The following is a 19,708-nucleotide window of genomic DNA, read 5'->3' as shown; positions in this document are numbered from 1 at the left end:
AGATAGTTTGATCACTTTTGTAATAACTTCTATGCTATGTTTTGAAGAAAAAATAAAAAACCTCTCTTCCTTGCTTCATTATTAAGTGTACCTGGGTCAATGAATAGTTGAGTTAGTGATAGAGAAAGTGAACTGATGGTCCTTGAGAGAGAGCACAGAGACAAAGATGCTGTAGGGTATATGAGTAGCTGGTCTCTATGGTAAGCAATTCAATATAGTGGAAAAAGAATTGTTCTGGAACGCTAAAAGGTTGGATTCTCTTCATTCACTTATACAGCAAATATTCATTTCTCACCTCCTATGCCCTAGGAATTCCTCTCGCTGCTGCAAATACAGAGTTAAACAAGATGAGTGAGGCCCCTGCTTTCTTAGAGTTGACCTGTTGACAGAGAGGGGCAGATAGTAAACAAGCAAAGAAACATGATAATTTCAGACAGAAATAAATGCTATGAAGTAGTAAAACACGGAGGGTTCAGGAGCTGAGTTTCTTGGACTTCAACCCTATGACCTAGACTTTCCTAAAAGTGAAACTATATGATTACTTTTAAGATTCATTCAACAGAAAGGGACAAAAGGATAGTTCTGAAAATCTAATGGGGTAGTATGTATAAAGCACTTAGACCAGAGCCTGGCACATAGTAAGTGTTCAATAAATGCTCACTGTGTTATCATTGCCATCACCATTATTAAAATTATCAAAAAAGTTTCTTTTTCTTCTAAAAATTAAACATTCAAATTCTCCAGGCCAGATTAGGTTTTCCTTCTTCTATACTTCCAGAGTGCACTGGATTTTCCTCTCTCAGGCATCTCCCCATTCCTACCATCCATTGTTTCTTTTTAAATAATAGCCTTTAAGTCTTTGTAAATCCATAATCCTTATCTTTCTCCTTTTAATTTTGACTTCCTTATTAGAGGCTATTCATCATGCTGGTTAAGATTTGGGGCTCTGGAAAGCCAGGGTTTGCATCCTGGCTTCCACCATTTTCTGGTTGAGTGACGTTGAGGGAGTTACTGAACTTCCCCAGGCCTGTTTTCTCTTCTGAAAAATGGAAGTAATAACAGCATCTACCTCATATGGCTGTTGTAAAGATTAAAAGAGATAATCTATGTAAAATGTCTGGCACCTAATAAGCATTCAATCAAGCTTAGTCACATTTATTATCAATATATATAGCAAATAACCTAAACACACATCTATAAACTGGAGATAATAATAGATACCTCACAGTGTTGCTGTAACATTTAGATGAGATTAAACCTGTGAAGTAGTTAGTAAAGTGATTAATCTATGTTTCTTATCTTCTCTCCACCCTTCCTACTTCCTCCTTTCCACACCCCACATGTAACTGCTTCCAAAAAATATTTTCTTTTTGTACATAAGAATATCTGCTCCCATTTTCTCTTCTCCTCCTCTTGTAATTGCCATCTTAGTCTCCTGCAACCTCCTTGCCTTCCATCCAGTACAGTCCATCTCTACCTGTGATAAGATCCAGATGCTTCACTTCAGACTTTGGGATCTACCTTCACCCAAAAGAGGAACCCTAAGTCAGAAGATAAGAGCTGCTCCTACAGTGGCCTGGATCTCTCCTGTTTTGTGCTTCGGTAAACAAAAATCCTGCACTGGACCCCAAATTCTGTAGGAACTGCAGTTCATACCTCTGAGCCCTGCTTTTCAACTATCTAGTGCCAGAACTCCATGAACGCCAGATTCCTGCATAGATCTAATCTAACTCCATACCAAGTTGGCCTCCAACGCTACCTGTCCTGACCGTATTTGGAATGACATCCTGGAAAATGGACTTCACTTATTAACTTTTTTGTCTCTTGCTACTATTGAATCTTGCCCGTTCACCCTCCTATCTCCGACCTCCCCCACCTGCCTTCGTAGGTTGACCTCCACCTTGGTTTCTACTTCTTAGTCACATTCTCCTGTCAAGCCCACCAAATTGTCCTCTAGTTTTGAATGGAGTCACAAATACATTTTTTAAACAATTTTTTGTAAACCATATCACAATGCTTTTTCTATCTGCTCCTTCCTTCCTAAAGCAAATGGTCAGAAATTTTAGCCTTGGCCTGCTAATTGGAGTCACTACCAAGGTTTTCCCACGGGTTTGTCTTTTTACTCCTGATAGGATCTTCAAAACAAATCCAACTTCTCTGATGATCTGAAGCCCACAGGCTCCTTACTGCCCTGAATTTGAATTACTGCCAATATATGTCTCAACAACTTTCCATCTGATTTATTAATCAGGCTCCCTTCTACATGAATTCTTTTTGAGCAGCTACTTCTATTGTTTATGAAACAGATCCTCTCCTTATAACTTCCCTTGAAAGGTCTTCCTTCTGCCTTCCTTCCTTCACAAGATCAACATCAACTTTCCTTTTCTTGTCTCTTCCTTCTGTTGTTCACTCTTCCACTTATAATGAAAAAGAAAAAAGAAAATCTTCCTCTTTTCTTTCACTTTACCTTACCTTTTTTCCCCAACCCTTCTTCCCTCCTGCTCCAATTCTTTAGCACTTTCCTGTCATGTTGTTGTTAGGGTCCAACTAATAGCAACCTTATATATAACAAAAAGAAACAATGCCAGGTCCTGCACCATCGTTTTTAAAATTTTACTTTGTAGCTGACCGCTGTCATCGACCATGTCCTTGACTCATGCCAGTAAAGGGAAAGCTGATCTCAGCAGATCCAAACAGTCACCTTTCCACCCTTACAGCTTTTCTTTCTTTGTCAGTCCTTCAAGTTTTGTCCCCATACCCTGGTTTCCCTGGCCTTCCTTGACTCCAGCTCGGCATCTGGCTTCAGACATTCCAGAATACACTATTTCACAATTGGGAAATTTATTTAATCATGGGGTCCCCACCATGGTCTTCAAAACATATGTCTCATTTAACACCCCAAATAAACCTGAAAGTAGGAAAAGAGGTATTCTTTACCCCAATTTTTAATTTTTTTAATGAGGAAACAATTCAAGAGATCAGGTAACTTATCCATGGTCATGTAGCTTAGAGAGTGGCAAAATGGACCTCTTTGGAATCCAGGACTGTTGATTTCTAACTCAAAAGATATGCAACTGTAGATAAAAGTCAACAGGCTCTTGGAATATGTTTATTGTAAAACTGCTTCACAAAGACATATCTTTGATAGTGTTCTGCCAGTTTAAAAAAAGAAAATGCAATGACAATGTTTATTATGAATGAGAGTCCTTTCATCAAAGAATGAAGTGATATTGTCAGCAGTCACCTTAACAGGACAATTTGAAGGACAGAGGAAGATTTTCTCACCCCAAAATATCCATTTATGGTGAATGCTTGAAATGTCTGTGTATGGTGAATGTCTAAAATTCTACTATTAGAGAGCCAGTCTTTGGCAAGAAGAATCATTCCTTTATAAAGCTCATTTAACCCGGGGATGGGAGATAAGGGTAACACTTTATGTCTTCTTAGATATTAACACTTTAATCTAAAGCAAATGATCTATCCTTTCTAGTATGACAGCTAAAGAGAGTCTAACTGCCAACATTAGGAACACATTCAGAACATAGGTTTTGATGGAGGGGAATTGAACAGAGGGTTCCAGAAGCTGGGCATACCTTGATGAGTCCCTGTTGTTGGGAAGACTGGAAGATTATCTCTGGGCACTGGGAAGGTGAGGGACATTAGGAGGGAGCAAAAGAGCTCTAGCAAGGGACTCCTCAGGTAAGATCAGCTACAGAATCTGTGGGGCCCAGTGCAAAATGAAAATGTGGTGCCCCTTGTTGAAAAATTATTAAAAATTTCAAAATGGAGACAGCAGAGTATTAACCCAAGTACAAGGTCTTTTTAAGCATGAGGAGAGATGAGCCAGCATTACTGTCCAGGTCACAAGCCCATGAAGCCTACCTGGCCTTTTGGTGTTTTTAGGATGAGTGTTTGTAGATAGGCCTGAATTCCACGTTGAACAGGCACTGAGATCTCTGCTCAGAGTAGTGCTCCTGAATTACGTATACATTCATTCATTCAACAGACATTTCATAAACACCTATTACTGGGCATGTATCAGGTGCCTGGGTGCAGAAAGATGGATTCCCTACAGACTTCCCAGACTGGGTTTCTCAGGGCATTGTTTACTTTATGCTTATTTATTGAGTGTATGCTTAACTTCCAGGCCCTCTTAGTATTCAGACAGTAAATAAATAGGTTCTCAATTAAATCTGAGAAAAACTTATATGCTATATATTTTTTTAATCCCTCCCCACTTGGAGATTCACAGTAAGTGTTAATGTAGAAAAGAGTCTGAAAATTTTCCAAGCAGACAAACTCATTTGACTTCATTTAAGCTCTTTCATAAACTTATCTGACCACATAAACATTTAAATGGGGGGCAAAGAAGTTGTGAAATAATAAATATAAACTGTTCTTTCAAGAAGGTTGATGATGAAGAGAGGGCTGGGGATAGGATAGTAATTTGAACCTGGGCAAAAAACAAACAACAAAAAAAAGTTGCCGTCTAGTTGATTCTCTCTCATGGCAACCCCACGTGTGACAGAGTAGAACTGCTCTATAGGGTTTTCTTGTCTGTTATCTTTATGGAAACAGATCATCCCATCTTTCTTCTGCATTGCCACTGGATGTGTTCAAACCGCCAACCTGTAGATTAGTAGTCCAGCACAAAACATTTGCGCCACCCAGGGAACTTTGAACGTGGGCAGGGAAGGACCATTAAAAGTGGAGAGGAAAGGTTGGTGCTGGCTAACTGGAAGCACACAGCTGAGTATAATAAAGGATAGAACAGAGCCAAAATATCAGATCACCGATGTTTTCTGCTATGGCAGAGTATAAGCTCCTTTCCTATACTTTCAAACAATGACCTATCCTCACTCATAATCCAAAGCTGCACACTAAGCGTCTTCTTTTTATAGTCCACCCCCCACCACTTTTAGCAGCCTACTCTGAAAAGTCCCAGGGCCCTCCTCACAGCAAAGAAGAAGATGAGGAAGTGATTTGGACACTTGAAATGGGGCCTGTTTCTTGACCAATATGTCAAAAGTTTGAGGATTGGGCAGGATCAAAATCTGGATTAAAAAAATTATCATGTCTGATCATCATTATTCAACATGACAGGAACAAGTAATTTGTACTCAAATCATGGATTTTTACAATGCTGAGTTTTACAGATAAATTCAAATGGTCCAATTTAGAGATGAGACTGTTATGCTGAATGGATGTTTCCAGTAAAACAACAATGACATAGCCATTTGGTAGATTCCTCATTCTCTGGAAAGTCATTATTTTTATTGGCCTGCGGGCAACTTCTATTAATAGAGGCTACCGTCCTCACTGAAGACTCATGAGTCTGTGATTCTCCTTTTAATAATAATTTTGAGCATATTTTGAACTAAAATGAATTTCTTTTTCTCCAAGTAGGAGTTCAAATTCAATACAAGGCACCCACAGGTATTTTATTTAGAAGTGCATTAATGGATCATTCCTTCATTCTCATTATGTTTATTTTTAATTAAAAGGTGAAGTGGGTAGTACACCAATTGAGATAGAGCACTGGCTTGTGGGACTAGTAAGCAGACAGCCACTAGAGAATGTGAAGGCAAAGATCTCTGCAGTAGATGTCACAGAATTTGGTGCTAATCCTGGCCTGGCCCCTAATTTCCAGTCCACTCTAGGTCTCTGTCCACTCTAGGTCTCCGTTTACACATGTAAAAACAGAGGTGGAGTGTATCAGTAGTCCCCAGCCTCTTCTAGTATGAGGACACTTTTTTTAAGAGTAAAATATCTCACGGACCCCCACCTGTTAGTTGTATTTTGAATCCCATAATACTTCTAAATTAATTTTCATTCTATGACTCACAACAGCACCTATATACATTTGAAGACTACTAATATGCACATAGACCAAAAACCAGTTGTCATTGAGTCAATTCCGACTCATGGGAACTCTGTGTATCAGAGTAGAAGTGGGCTCCATAGTGTTTTCAGTAACTGATTTTTTGCAAGTAGATCTGCAGGTCTTTCTTCCAAGGCACCTTTGGGTGGATTTGAACCTCCAACCCTTCGATTAGCAACTGAGTGCATTACTCATTTGTACCACCCACGGTGGTGCAGGTGTATTTATCTGGTCTACCAATAATGTTTGAACACAAGTGGATTTGTGAACCCCTCTAATAAGCTGCCTTTGCCACCCTGGAATTCAGTGATTAGAAAGGATGGGTTGGATCTCTAAGATTGCTTTCAGGTTTTGTATTCTTTGAGTTTTTCAATCTTTGTTTCAGTGAAGAATAATGGAATGACAATAATAGTCATAACATTTGCTAAACACCTACTAGTAAAGGGATGGTTAAACAAAAACAATTTATGACCTCCAGAATATTGTAAAACCTCTCATTCTTCCAGGGGAAATCCAAGACCTAAAAGGGGTAAATGACTTATTCAACACCACATAACAAATTTTGACTGCCTTTTTATTTTTTTTTCTTTAACACCCTGAACTGAGCTACCAATTTTTCTCTACTTAGACTGGCTAAACTCAGGATTTGTATAGTTCCAAAGGCTATTGTTTTCTGGGGTGGAAGATCTAAGTGGGTTAAGCCCAAGATTCAGAGAGAGGAAGTTCACATTCTAATCCTGTCTTTCACGATGACCCTGAACTAGTTGCTATATAAACCAGAGAAAATTGTTTATCTCATGGTTTCATTTTAGATTACTTATTATTAATATCGGAAATGTGAAGCACAGTGAATTTTCTGTTGGCCAGCATGGTTGTGGAAAGGGATATTTTGCTCAATCAATTAAGGTGTCCTGTTAACGGAAGGTTACCATACAAATACAGGTCAACAATATTCAAACAATAGTGAAAAAAAGGACCCATAACATTAGCACCATACTGAACACACTGTAATCATTTTTTTATTATTTAGAAAGACTTTTCATAACTTGCTTAACTCCTTTGCTCTTAACTATGACAAAATTGTTGTAACTATACCACCTAATTAAGAATTCCATTTGATATAATGCTAAACTCACCAGCTTTCACCATATTTAGCTAATTTAGGCTTGCACACACCAAGGTTCCGTGGTGTAAGATAGTGACAGAAGGTGGTTTACACACTGAGTGTGAGAGAGGCATCTTCCCCTTTAAAAAATAACAATCATCTATAGTAATAGTTTGGTCCAGGAAACTCAGAAAATGCCTCAACTGCACATAGACTTTGCAGCGCAGTAATACGTGATCATCAGAAGACATCTAGCTAGGGAGGAAAGGAACGTGGTCCATTGCAGGTTGACCTCAGGCAACTTTTTCCTCATCGTAATTCTTTTAACCCCATTTGGCACTTCTGGACACTGGAAAAATTTGAAAGAAGAATTTGGGAAACACGTAAAAGAATATTTGGTTTCAAGACCTTTTTCTTTCCTTTTCCTTTTTTTCCCCCAAAACAGGAAACAATCTAATTCTCTTTTTTTGGAGTCAGTGGTGAAATGTGCCGTTGTCTTCATACATCCTTAATGTAGAGGCCTTATTTTGGAATGACATTCAAAGGTCTTACTTGTAGTTTTCCAGACAGGATAGAAAAATGTGTCCAGTGTATGTCAGATCATTGCTTAAATTTTTGATTAATCACTTTAGTTTGGTGATTTTCTTTTCTTTTTCTTTTTTCACTATAGCAATCTAAAAGAAAGAATACATATTCCATCAATTTCTTAGGCTAATATGATGCCTCAAAAAATATTCTTTCTTCTAAAACCTAAAACTAAAATTTCTACCTATTGGTATAATTTTTACCAGCCCTCACCTGACGTTTATCCATATCTCTCTGCATTCCCAAACAATCACAAAGATCCCCTAATTAGTGAATTTCAAAAAGCTTATTTGAAGATCAAGAATTCAACATTTTGCTTTACTTATTTTGAGGACATTTATACACAGAGCCCTAGACATTGGTACGGATTTACTTGATGTTACAATTCCTGAGATCATAATAAGAAGTCTTCTTCATAAAATAGATTATGCCAACTGAATCTTCTACGTGATTGCCAGACAACATTTTCCTTCTTCTCAGCGTTCCTTCTTCTCTGCTTAGACTTAATTGAGTATTAGCCTGGGTGTTCAGAAGAAAATTGGCTAATTTTCAAAACAAAGAAAAAAGATGGACCTCAAGATATGCTAGGGTTGTCACTGAATTACCGTTTGATCTGTGCTGCTTTTTATGCCCTACAAGGCCTTTGGGGCACACCTATTTAAGAGAAAGTGTCCATGTTCTGAGCGTTGTTGTTAGGCTACTATCAAGTTGACTCTGACTCATGGCGACTGTATGTGCAATAGAACAAAACGTTGCCCGGTCCTGCATCATTGTCAAAATCACCAGAATGTCCCAGAACATCATTTAGACTATTGTGCCAAACCATCTCACTGCAGGTCTCCCATGCCCTTATTGGCCCTCTACTTTACCAAACATGATGTTCTCCTCAAGCAATTGTTCCCTCTTGGTGGCATGTCCAAAGTGAGTTAGACAATGTTCTGTTGTGATCCATAAGGTTTTCATCAGCTAATTTTTAGAAATAAATCACCAGGCCTTTCTTCCTAGTCTGTGTTAGTCTGAAAGCTCCACTGAAACCTGTCCACTATGGGTGACCCTACTGGCATTTGAAATACTGGCAGCAGAGCTTCCAGTATGGTACAACACACAAGTCACCACAGTACAAGAAACTGACAGACAGGTGAATGTTCTAAATACTGGGTGAGAATCAGTCAAAACATTTATGTCCAATTCTCCCTCACTGATCTGACATCTGTGTAAGGATATGAGGAAAGCCTTTGTAGGAGGGACCCAGACGCACATCACAGCTGCACCTGAATTACAGCAACAGACATTAGTCACACTCAACTTATGCCCAAACTCTCGGCACTTTACCCAAGAGGCACATTAACGTCCACACCTTTTGTTCTAAATTTACTGCACCAAACTTTACCAAAAGAATTCCAGATTTGAAAATAATAAAACGCAAAGGAGCTTAAGTTCCATTGTTAGCCCAGAAGTGAGTCACTGCTGCAGAATTTCTTCTGTCTACTGATTAGACCGGATACGCGCTGGGCGGTGCGGCAGGAAAGGCTGTTGCTCTCTGTATGTGTGAGTTAATAGTCACAAAAGGTCACAATTTTAACATGTTAACAACCAAATCTCTCTCTTGGGTATCTGGAGGGGTTTTTCTACACACTCTCCCAGAAGCAAAGGGAAAAGCTACTTTTTTTTTTTCCTTTCTAACCTGAGTTTACCCCCAGCTGACACAGCTACGTGCTTCCCTGCATGGAGATTGAGACTACCCTGATTTTTGTGTTTGGCAGGGCTAATGAGATATGAGATATCTGACATTTCTGGAAGAGTAGCATCTCTGAATCCTCTCTGGCCTGGCCAAACCCAGTGTTCATATTTTGTAGCCATGAGCCTCACAACCAACACGACTTCGGCAAACAAACAAAAAAAAAACTTTCTTCCCGACATCATGAAATAGGGCATAATCAGAGTGAACAAATAATTTATCATCTAAACCAAGACATTTTGGCGGGTGAAAGACAGCCCTATTTTTAATTACATCGGGGCAGCAGGTCTCTTTCAAGCAAACCTCAATGCATGATCACCATACGCAGTGTTAACTAAGCACTTCCCATAAGAATAAGGAAAAGGATATGCAGCATTTATTTAGTACTCACTACATGGTAGTTGGAGTCCCTAGGTGTTGCAAACAGTTAAGCACTCAGCTACTAACTGAAAGGTTTGCTCTTCAAACCCACCCAGAGGCTTCTCAGAAGAAAAGCCTGATGATCTCTTTCTGAAAGGTCACAGCCATGAAAACCCTGATGATCTCTTTCTGGAAGGTCACAGCCATGAAAACCCTGTTCTGTTGTGCATGGATGGGGTCACCATGAGTCAGGAGCCAATTCCATGGCAGCTAACAGCAGCAACAAAGATCAACAGAGTATTCTATATATCAGTATATGCAATCGGAAGTTTATTAAATATTTTCAAAGATGATTGTAAAGAATCACCCCTGCATTTGAACCAGCCTCCAGTGAATGAATCTGGGATGCCCTTTGTCTTCTTTTAGCTCAGCGTTTATCTGTTTTCACATGACATGAAAATAGCAAAATCTGGGTAACCTACTTGACAAGTATTTACCTAGGACTATCAAATGCTTTTCACTGTTGCAGATATGAGAAGACAGAGACATTATGCCTTGCCCTCAGAGAACCTACAGCCTTGTTGTAAACAAATTTGGAATGAGATTAGACAGTGCATAATATAATATCAAATTATTTATAATGAATATCCTACTTTGGTTCTACTTTCTTCTACCTTTTTATAAATGATTTTGATGAAAATATACAAGGCTTGTTCATTAAATATCTGGAAGACACAAGCTGGTACTGAGAAATGGAAGACTAATATACTGAATGATAGAAGTCTTGACTTTAGTAAACAAGAATGTTGTGCTGAAACTAACAAGTTGAAGTTAATAGGAATAAAAATAGAGTCCTGCATTTAGTTTCAAAAAGTCAGTATAGAACTACAGGATGGGACAGAGCTCTAATTTTCACATTCAATAAAACCTTGCAGACTTTTTAGTTAACCTAAACTTACACCTTCATTCAATATCCTAAAATGCTTGGTGAGCAGCTGCTGAGTGCCAGACACCATGAAGGCATCTAACTATCCAATGCACCTGCAAACTGAAGAGGTTCTCCTTGGTCTGTAATGTACTGCTTAAGAGAGAAACTATTTCCACCAATTAGTCCACATCTGGAGCAGACACAACACTCTAAGAAGGTCATATTTGATAAAATAGCCTATAGAAGAGAGAGACTATATTGTTCAATGACAGGGAAACCAGGCTGTAGAGAATATTGAGTGAGCACAGGATGTTTAGTCTAGAGAAGAAAAGATTATGGGACTTTGATGGTTGTTTTCCAACATTTACAGAGCTATTATGTCACTACAAGAGAAGCTGTAAGACTTTTTTGGGCTATTTCAGTTGGTCCAATGGGGTGAAAGTTAGAAACAGGCAGATTCATTTTGATATACTCAAAAGTTTTCTTGCCAACCTTGGGAAAGGCTGACTCTAAAGTACTTCGCCACATGAGTGTTCAAGAAGAAGCTAGCTGTCATGTAGACTGCTTCCTTCTCAAAAGGCTTCATCTTGTTGGCCATTGGAATGAATGGTCTCTGAAGATCCCTCTAATGTCAATTCTTTAATTTTTATTTTCCAAATTAAGTAGGAAGAATATAACGTTCCACATACTTCCTTAAGCCTTCAGACCCACAAGAATTCTACTAGCCCACAGCTAATGAGTTCGTTTCCCCATCTTCCCCACCTTCATGGGCTAAAACAATCTTGGCTTGCTTAGTTAACAGAATGTCATAGTAAATATACTCCAAGTATTAAAATACACAGCTTACCCACTTGGGATAAAATGATTTTGAAAACCTAGACCATGTCTCCATTCACCAGTTGGACAAGTAAATACCAGTGCAAACCAGAACATATACAAGAAAGGAAAAATCTTGCCTCAAAGTGAGGTAAGTGGAAAGAGGAAGTTTACAGACAGAGCCTAAGAGATGGGACACATAGAAGCTTCTGCATACCATCTGCAACTCAAGTGGGTGAAGTGATGGTTCCTTGAGCTGTCAAATGTCAGAGGAAAGGAGGCACCTCTCAGCTCCTTGGAGGTGCCCTAATATTTACTATAGCTGTGTCTCCCAAGCTTCAAACTCAAGATCAGCATCCTCTGGACACCTGCTATGTTTTTAGGTGTGCCCACATGTCATCATTCAGCTAAGAAGAGGATGGGTTACCACATCTTCAGCTGGCCATTTCTGTTGTCAACTTATGACCAGGGAACCCTTTGGCTAGAAAGTTACCTTTAGTACAACAAAATGTACAGTTCTAGGGTAACAGACTGATGAAATATTTCTGTCAATAAGTTAACATCAGTGAAAATTGTATTGACCTCTTTATATCTTGCCAAATATATCATTTTGGCATCGTGTCGACCTATTTGAAGAATCATGGTTTTGTTTTTGAAGGGTGAAGCCTTACAGCTCCAATATCTCATAAGCTCATGTTTAAAGGGGTTGAACAGTAAACATAGATACAAGACCAGCTTTAGTAATTACCATGAAACAGAAATCATGTCACTGTGAGGCAATAATTTGAAAGTTGAAGTGCTTAAATGATCTAAGAATAATTATTTTGAATGGTACTAACAGCCACTAGGAAGAAATGGCTAAAACACAATTTCAAAATTAGCTTTATGATTGCAGAGCTATGGAGACTGTACAGGACTTCAAATAGATACTAAAATGGTGTTTTTAATCACTGAGCAGGAAAAATAAATAACGTCTATATTAGAGTTCCAGAAAGATGTTTACCTGTGTTTTATTGACTACGCAAAAGCATTCGACTGTGTGGATCATAACATATTATGAATAACATTGTGAAGAATGGGAATTCCAGAATACTTAATTGTGCTCATGAGGAACCTGTACATAGACCAAGAGGCAGTCATCCAGACAGAACAAGAGAATACTGCATGGTTTAAAATCAGGAAAGGTGTGCATCAGGGTTGGACCTTTCACCATACTTATTCAATCTGTATGCTGAGCAAATAATCCGAGAAGCTAGACTATATGAAGAAGAATGGGACATCAGGATTGAAGCAAGACTTATTAACAACCTGCAATATGCAGATGACACACCTTGCTGGCTGAAAGTGAAGAGGACTAGAAGCACCTACTCATGAAGATCAAAGACTACGGCCTTCAGTATGGATTATACCTCAACATAAAGAAAACAAAAATTTTCACAACTAGACCAATAAGCAACATCATGATAAACAGAGAAAAGATTGAGGTTGTCAAGAATTTCATTTTACTTGGATTCACAATCACCACAAACACCCATGGAGGCAGCAGTCAAATCAAATGACATAGTGCATTGGGCAAATCTGCTGCAAAACACCTCTTTAAAGTGTTAAAAAGCAAAGATGTCACCTTGAGGACTAAAGTGCACCAGACCCAAGCTATGGTATTTTCAATCACCTCATGCATGCTAAAGCTGAACAATGAATAAGGAAGATAGAAGAAGAATTGATGCCTTTGAATTATGGTGTTGGCCAAGAATAGTGAATATACCACGGACTACCAGAAGAACAAACAAATCGGTCTTAGAATAAGGATAGCCAGAGTGCTCCTTAGAAGGAAGGATGGCAAAACTTCATCTCATGTACTTTGGACATGTTATCAGGAGGGACCAGTCCCTGGAGAAGGACATCATCCTTGGCAAAGTAGAAGGTGATGAAAAAGAGGAAGACCTTCAATGAAATGGATTGACACTGTGGCTGCAATTGTGGGCTCATACATAGCAACAATTGTGAGAATGGCACGGGACCGGGCAGCATTTAGTTCTGTTGTACGTACGTGGGGTTGCTATGAATTAGAACTGATTCGACAGTACCTAACAATAACAACATATTAGGGCCTGGTAGCTTTGCTAAGCTAAAAAACCATAATTATAAAGAAGCAAAATGTGATATAGCTATTTTTGCATCATTATTTCTCCTGAAGGCAGCTGTCCTCTACTTATCCAGTAACGAAAGCGATGCTGAATTACCAGGGATGGTAATGGTGATAACAAAGGTAAAAAAAGCAAAATCCAATTCCCTTTTTTCAACTAATTAAAGGGCCCACACGCTATTTTGGTGAGATACCCAGCACACCATACTCAAAGGCTAAGGTTGTTTCCATATAGCATACTCAAATGAACCATTCCAAGGTAATTATTTTTATATGTAGATAGAACAACATCTCATAGTTGGATTTTGTTTAATTAACCTGCTTCAATTAATTTTTATCAAAACGCATAAACCATTTTAATATAAGCTGAATGACAAGACAATTGAGAAAGAATACTAACACTCTGGTTATATTGAATTCATTTACTTCACAACAACCCTGTGAAGTAGTTACTGTCATTATTCTGCTTTAACAGAGGAGGAAAGTGAGGCATACAGGGTTTTAAGGAACTTGCCCAAGGTCACACAGCTAAGAATTGGCAGAGGAAGGATGTGAAGTGTGTCAGGAAAAGAAAACTTTCAGTGCAGTCAGTGAGACAGAGGCATAATATGCTGACCATGCTATCTAATTTTAATCTGGATTCTAGACTAACAGCTATATTTTTGGAGAAAAACATGTTTTTCCTTGGTGGTCAAAACCAGGATTTGAAATCGTATGCCCCAAGGGTCTTAACCAAGTGACCATCTGCACCTCTCAAAATAAAAGTACTCGGGAAGAGAGCTGTCTGGGTGCTGTTGCCAACAAGATATTTTTGCAAGACAGGCAAAGAAAATACATGTAAGCATCTTGTGACCATGATCGAAGCATCCTGTGAAACTATCTGTAATCTCTAAGTATACTATTAATAATCAGAAACCAGAGTGTGACTATTACAATAGTCATTGATTTTCCTGTAATTGCCCTCCCTATGGTTTGGTTCCTTTTTTTACCCCATAAGAATACTTGTATAATGAAACTGCTTCAGGACTACGTGGCTCCATTTCCAATGCGCTATGTAGTTCCCCAATTGCGATTGTTTTAAACCCTTAATAAACCTCTCTGTTTTAACTTGAAACAGTGTTCAAGTTATTCTCTATAATATTTTGGTGTCAGAAGTGGGATCCAAAGGAAATTTGCCTGCTAAATGACCTCAGGATGGGACCGTGGAATGCCAGCACCTGTACAAGCCCTTTGCATGCTTAATCCACTTTCCCAGCTCTTGAGAGTCATCTCCAGGTAAAACCTCTTAGACCAAGGACTTCTGCCCTCTTTGCATTTGAAGTCCTCTGAGGTTTGTTAATGGTCCTTTATCTCTTTACTTTTGGCTCACTCAAGAGTGTTTTGACCAGTTTGTTATCTGGCTAATTGCAGCTTGGTTCAGTGAACTCGTTGTCTTTTTCTCTAAACACCCATTAAGGTTTCTTCAGATGGGTTTTTGTTTTTTGTTTTTTGTTTTTTATTTTTGGTGAAAGGCTCTGGAGTGGTTTTCACACATGTGGTTGCAGTCTTAGTGCGGGTAGAGTGTACCATTAGCCACAGCATGCACTTATTAAGGGGTTTTCTCATTTCATGTTTAAGTTTTTGTGTCTTGTCTCAAAAGCCATGACTAGCTGTTGTTAGTTTTTTTCTCATAAGGAAGTCTTTGAAGTCTTGGAGAAACTGCCTAGTGTGCCTAAGCTTCTAATAGCTGCTTTAAAATACATTTATTCTGGTAAATTTTTTATTGTTTTATAATATGTCAACTTAAATTAGCTCCAGAATCCTTTAAGTAACTTAGGCTGAATTGGATATATAGGAAAATTTTAAAGTCTAAAGTCTGAGTTTTCAGCACTAATGACTGAATTTTTCAGAGTTGAAGCCTGAAATTTCTTCTAACTTCCACTCTTCAAAGTGTACACATTTTTTCTTTTCTGGCCAGAAGCCATCAGAAACCTTAACTTCTGCTTTTATGAGAAAATGAGTTTCCACCTAATCTTTTCCTTCCCAGTACTTACAACTATTACAAGCAATCTGGGTATTAGAAAAAAAAGATTGTTATAAATTAAAAAACAAACAAAAAGGAACAATTTAAACAATTTCTACAACCAGATAAGCTTATAGCTTTACAACTCTAACAATTTTGAACACAACCCAACAATCTTTTAGACTGCAGTATTGTTTTTATTGTAAAAACCAGGTCATCTTAGAAAAAAAAATGTTTTGAGTTAAAAAATGAGAGAAAAAGAACAAATTCAACTCGTACCACTCACAGAAGACCAACAACAGTCAGCATAACCAGCCTTCAAGGAATTAACAGATATCTTCCCTTTGATAACATTAAAACTACAAAAAGGAGAGTCATTAATTAGAAACAACCCCATCTATGCTCCAGACAGGCATGGTCACTCAAAATAGTTTCATAGGTGGCCCAGGTTCTTTAACCCACCATGAAAAGAAGGGAACAAATGATCTAAATTAAATTGCCATCCACATTTGAAGAAAAATTTATAACATTTAAGAATAATAGAAAGCTGTTTCCTATATACAGACCTTTGTTCTCCTTTTTTTTTTTTTTACAAAACTCAGCACATTTACTTGTTGGTAAATGTCTGTTTATCGATAAATGTCTATATTTTTTGTTTTCTAGATTTGCCTTGATTAATTTCATGAAATTTATAATGTATTTCTTGGTTCTCAACAAATAATAATATTAATTTATATAATTCTTGTTTTATGTCTCTTGAGCCCTGGTGGCATAGTGGTTAAGAGCTCAGCTGCTAACCAAAAGGTTGACAGTTCAAATTCACCAGCCGCTCCTTGGAAACCCTATGGAGCAGTTTTTTTCTCTCCTATAGGTTCGCTATGAGTCAGAATCGACTCAATGGCAACAGATTTGGGTTTTTTGTCTTATGTCTAAGTTTTATCTTGTCTTAGAGCCATGAGTTGGACCTATGGTACCTACAGAATAGTCTACTTAAAAGTGCACAGAAGAAGATAAGTTGTTTGTTTAGTTGATACCACCAGGCCTTTTAGTTATTCCAAAATGATCTCTTCACAAAACCTCTCCTTATCAAGATTCTATAAAACACACAAAAGAGAAAGTAATAGTTTTATACTTCTAAATAGTGTTGTTGAATTTAACCTATGATGTTTCTAGTTACTTTGATGATAAACTCTTGTAAGTAAAAGGTTTCAGTGTTTTCAGAAAATGATAAAAATAAATTCATTTTGTTAATTAAAAAAAAGGTTTAAATTTTACTTTTCTAACAATAAACACCCCCACGTGTCTCTCAGTTTGTTGTACTGTGGGGGCTTGCTTATTGCTGTGATGCTAGAAGCTATGCCACCGGTATTCAAATACCAGCAGGGTCACCCATGGGACAGGTATCAGTTGGGCTTCCAGACTCAGACAGACTAGGAAGAAGGACCTGGCAGTCTACTTCTGAAAAAAAGGTAGCCAGTAAAAACCTTATGAATAGCAGGGGAACATTGTCTGATATAGTGCCAGAAGATGAGCCCCTCAAGTTGGAAGTCACTAAAAAGACAATTGGGGAAGAGCTGCCTCCTCAAAAGAGACTACCTTAATGACGTGGACAGAGTCAAGCTTTCAGACCTTCATTTGCTGGTGTGGCATGACTCAAAATGAGAATAAACAGCTGCAAACATCCATTAAAAATAAGAATGTGGAATGTACAAAGTAGGAATCTAGGAAAATTGGAAATCATCAAAAATGAAATGGAATGTATAAACAATCAATATCCCAGGCATCACTGAACTGATATGGACTGGTACTGGCCATTTTGAATCAGACAATCATATGACATACTATGCCAGGATTAACAAATTGAAGAAGAATGGCATCACATTCATTGTCAGAAAGGACATTTCAAGATTTACCCTGAAGTACAACCCTGTCAGTGATAGGATAATATCCATATGCCTATGAGGAAGATCAGTTAATACGACTATTATTTCAAATTTATGCACTAACCACTAAGGCCAAAGATGAAGATATTGAAGATTTTTTCCAACTTCTGCAGTCTGAATTTGATCAAACATGCAATCAGGATGCATTGATAATTACTGGTGATTGGATTGCAAAAGCTGGAAACAAAGAAGAAGGATCTGTAGTTGGAAAATATGGCCTTGGTGATAGAAATGATGCTGGAGATTGCATGACAGAATTTTGCAAGACCAACAACTTGTTCATTGCAAATACCTTTTTTCAACAACATAAAATGGTGGCTATACGCATGGACCTCGCCAGATGGAATACACAGGAATCAAATCAACTACATCTGTGAAAAGAGACGATGGAAAAGATTGATATCATCAGTCAGAACAAGACCAGGGGCCAACTGCAGAACACATCATCAATTGCTCATATGCAAGTTCAAGATGAAGCTGAAGAAAATTAGAACAAGTCCACAAGAGCCAAAGTACGACCTTGAGTATATCTCACCTGAATTTAGAGACCGTCTCAAGAATAGATTTGACGTGTTGAACACTAATGACTGAAGACCAGATGAGTTGTGGAACGACATCAAGGAGATCATACAGAAAGAAAGCAAGAGGTTATTAAAAAGGCAAGAAAGAAAGAAAAGAGCAAAACAGATGTTGGAAGAGATTCTGAAACTTGCTCTTGAGCATAGAGTAGCTAAATAGAAAGGAAGAAATGATTAAGTTAAAGAGCTGATCAGAAGATTTCAAAGATCAGCTCCAGAAGACAAAGTAAAGTATTATAATGACATGTGAAAACACCTGGAGTTAGAAAACCAAAAGGGAAGGACGCGCTCGGCATTTCTCAAGCTGAAAGAACTGAAGAAATTATTCAAGCCTCGAGTTGCAATAGTGAAGGATTCTATGGGCAAAATACAGAACAATGCAGGAAGCATCAAAATAAGATGGAAAGAATACACACAGTCACTGTACCAAAAAGAACTGGTCAACTTGCAATCATTTCAGGAGGTAGAATATGATCAAGAACCGATGGTACTGAAGGAAGAACGCCAAGCTGCACTAAAGACGTTGATGAAAAACAAGGCTCCAGGAATTGACTGGATACCAATCTAGATGTTTCAGCAAATGGATGCAGCACTGGAAGTGCTCACTCATCTATGCCAAGAAATTTGGTAGACAGCTACTTGGCCAACCAACAGGAAGAGATCCATATTTATGCCTATTCCCAAGAAAGATGATCCAACTGAATGCGGAAATTTATCGAACAATATCATTAATATCACATGCAAGTAAAATTTTGCTGAAGATCATTCAAAAGTGGTTGCAGCAGCACATTGAGAGTAAACTGCCAGAAATTCAAGCTAGATTCAGAAGAGGACATGGAATGAAGGATATCATTGCTGATGTCAAATGGATCCCGGCTGAAAACAGAGAATACCAGAAAGATGTTTACCTGTGTTTTATTGACTATGCAAGGCATTCGACTGTGTGGATCATAACAAATTATGGATAATGTTGCAAAGAATGGGAATTCCAGAATACTTAATTGTGCTCATGAGGAACCTGGACATAGATCAAGAGGCAGTCCTTTGAACAGAACAAGAACTGCATGGTTTAAAATCAGGAAAGGTGTGCATCAGGATTATATCCTTTCACCATACTTATTCAATCTGTATGCTGAGCAAATAATCCAAGAAGCTGGACTATATGAAAAAGAACAGGGCATTAGAATTGGAGGAAGACTCATTAATAACCTGCGAAATGCAGATGACACAGCCTTGCTTGCTGAAAGTGAACAGGACTTGATGCACTTACTGATGAAGATCAAAGACCACAGCCTTCAGTACAGATTAAACCTCAACATAAAAAAAACAAAAATCCTCACAACTGGACCAATAAGCAACATCATGACAAATGGAGAAAATGTTGAAGTTGTCAAGGATTTCGTTTTACTTGGATCCACAATCAACACCCATGGAAGCAGCAATCAAGAAATCAAGTGACGCACCATAACTACCCCAGTCTCCACGAAACTGAGTCCAGCACAACTAACAACTAGATGGCACCTAGCTACCACCACCAACTGCTGTGACAGGGATCACAGTAGAAAGTCTTGAACAGAGCTGGAGAAAAATATAGAACAAAATTCTAACTCACAAAAAAAAAAAAAA

General features: G+C 38.2%; 1 protein-coding gene across 1 annotated transcript in view; it reads left to right on the top strand.

Annotated features, from left to right (window-relative positions):
• Nucleotides 1–19,708, top strand: part of PTPRR (protein tyrosine phosphatase receptor type R) — a 362,799-nt gene that overhangs the window by 337,798 nt on the left and 5,293 nt on the right. The gene's annotated exons all lie outside the window — the stretch shown is intronic.

Source organism: Trichechus manatus, unplaced genomic scaffold (assembly GCF_000243295.1).
Source record: "Trichechus manatus latirostris isolate Lorelei unplaced genomic scaffold, TriManLat1.0 scaffold00164, whole genome shotgun sequence".
NCBI lineage: Eukaryota > Metazoa > Chordata > Mammalia > Sirenia > Trichechidae > Trichechus > Trichechus manatus.
Note: the sequence above shows the minus strand (reverse complement) of the source record. Positions and strands in the feature narration are given on the sequence as shown.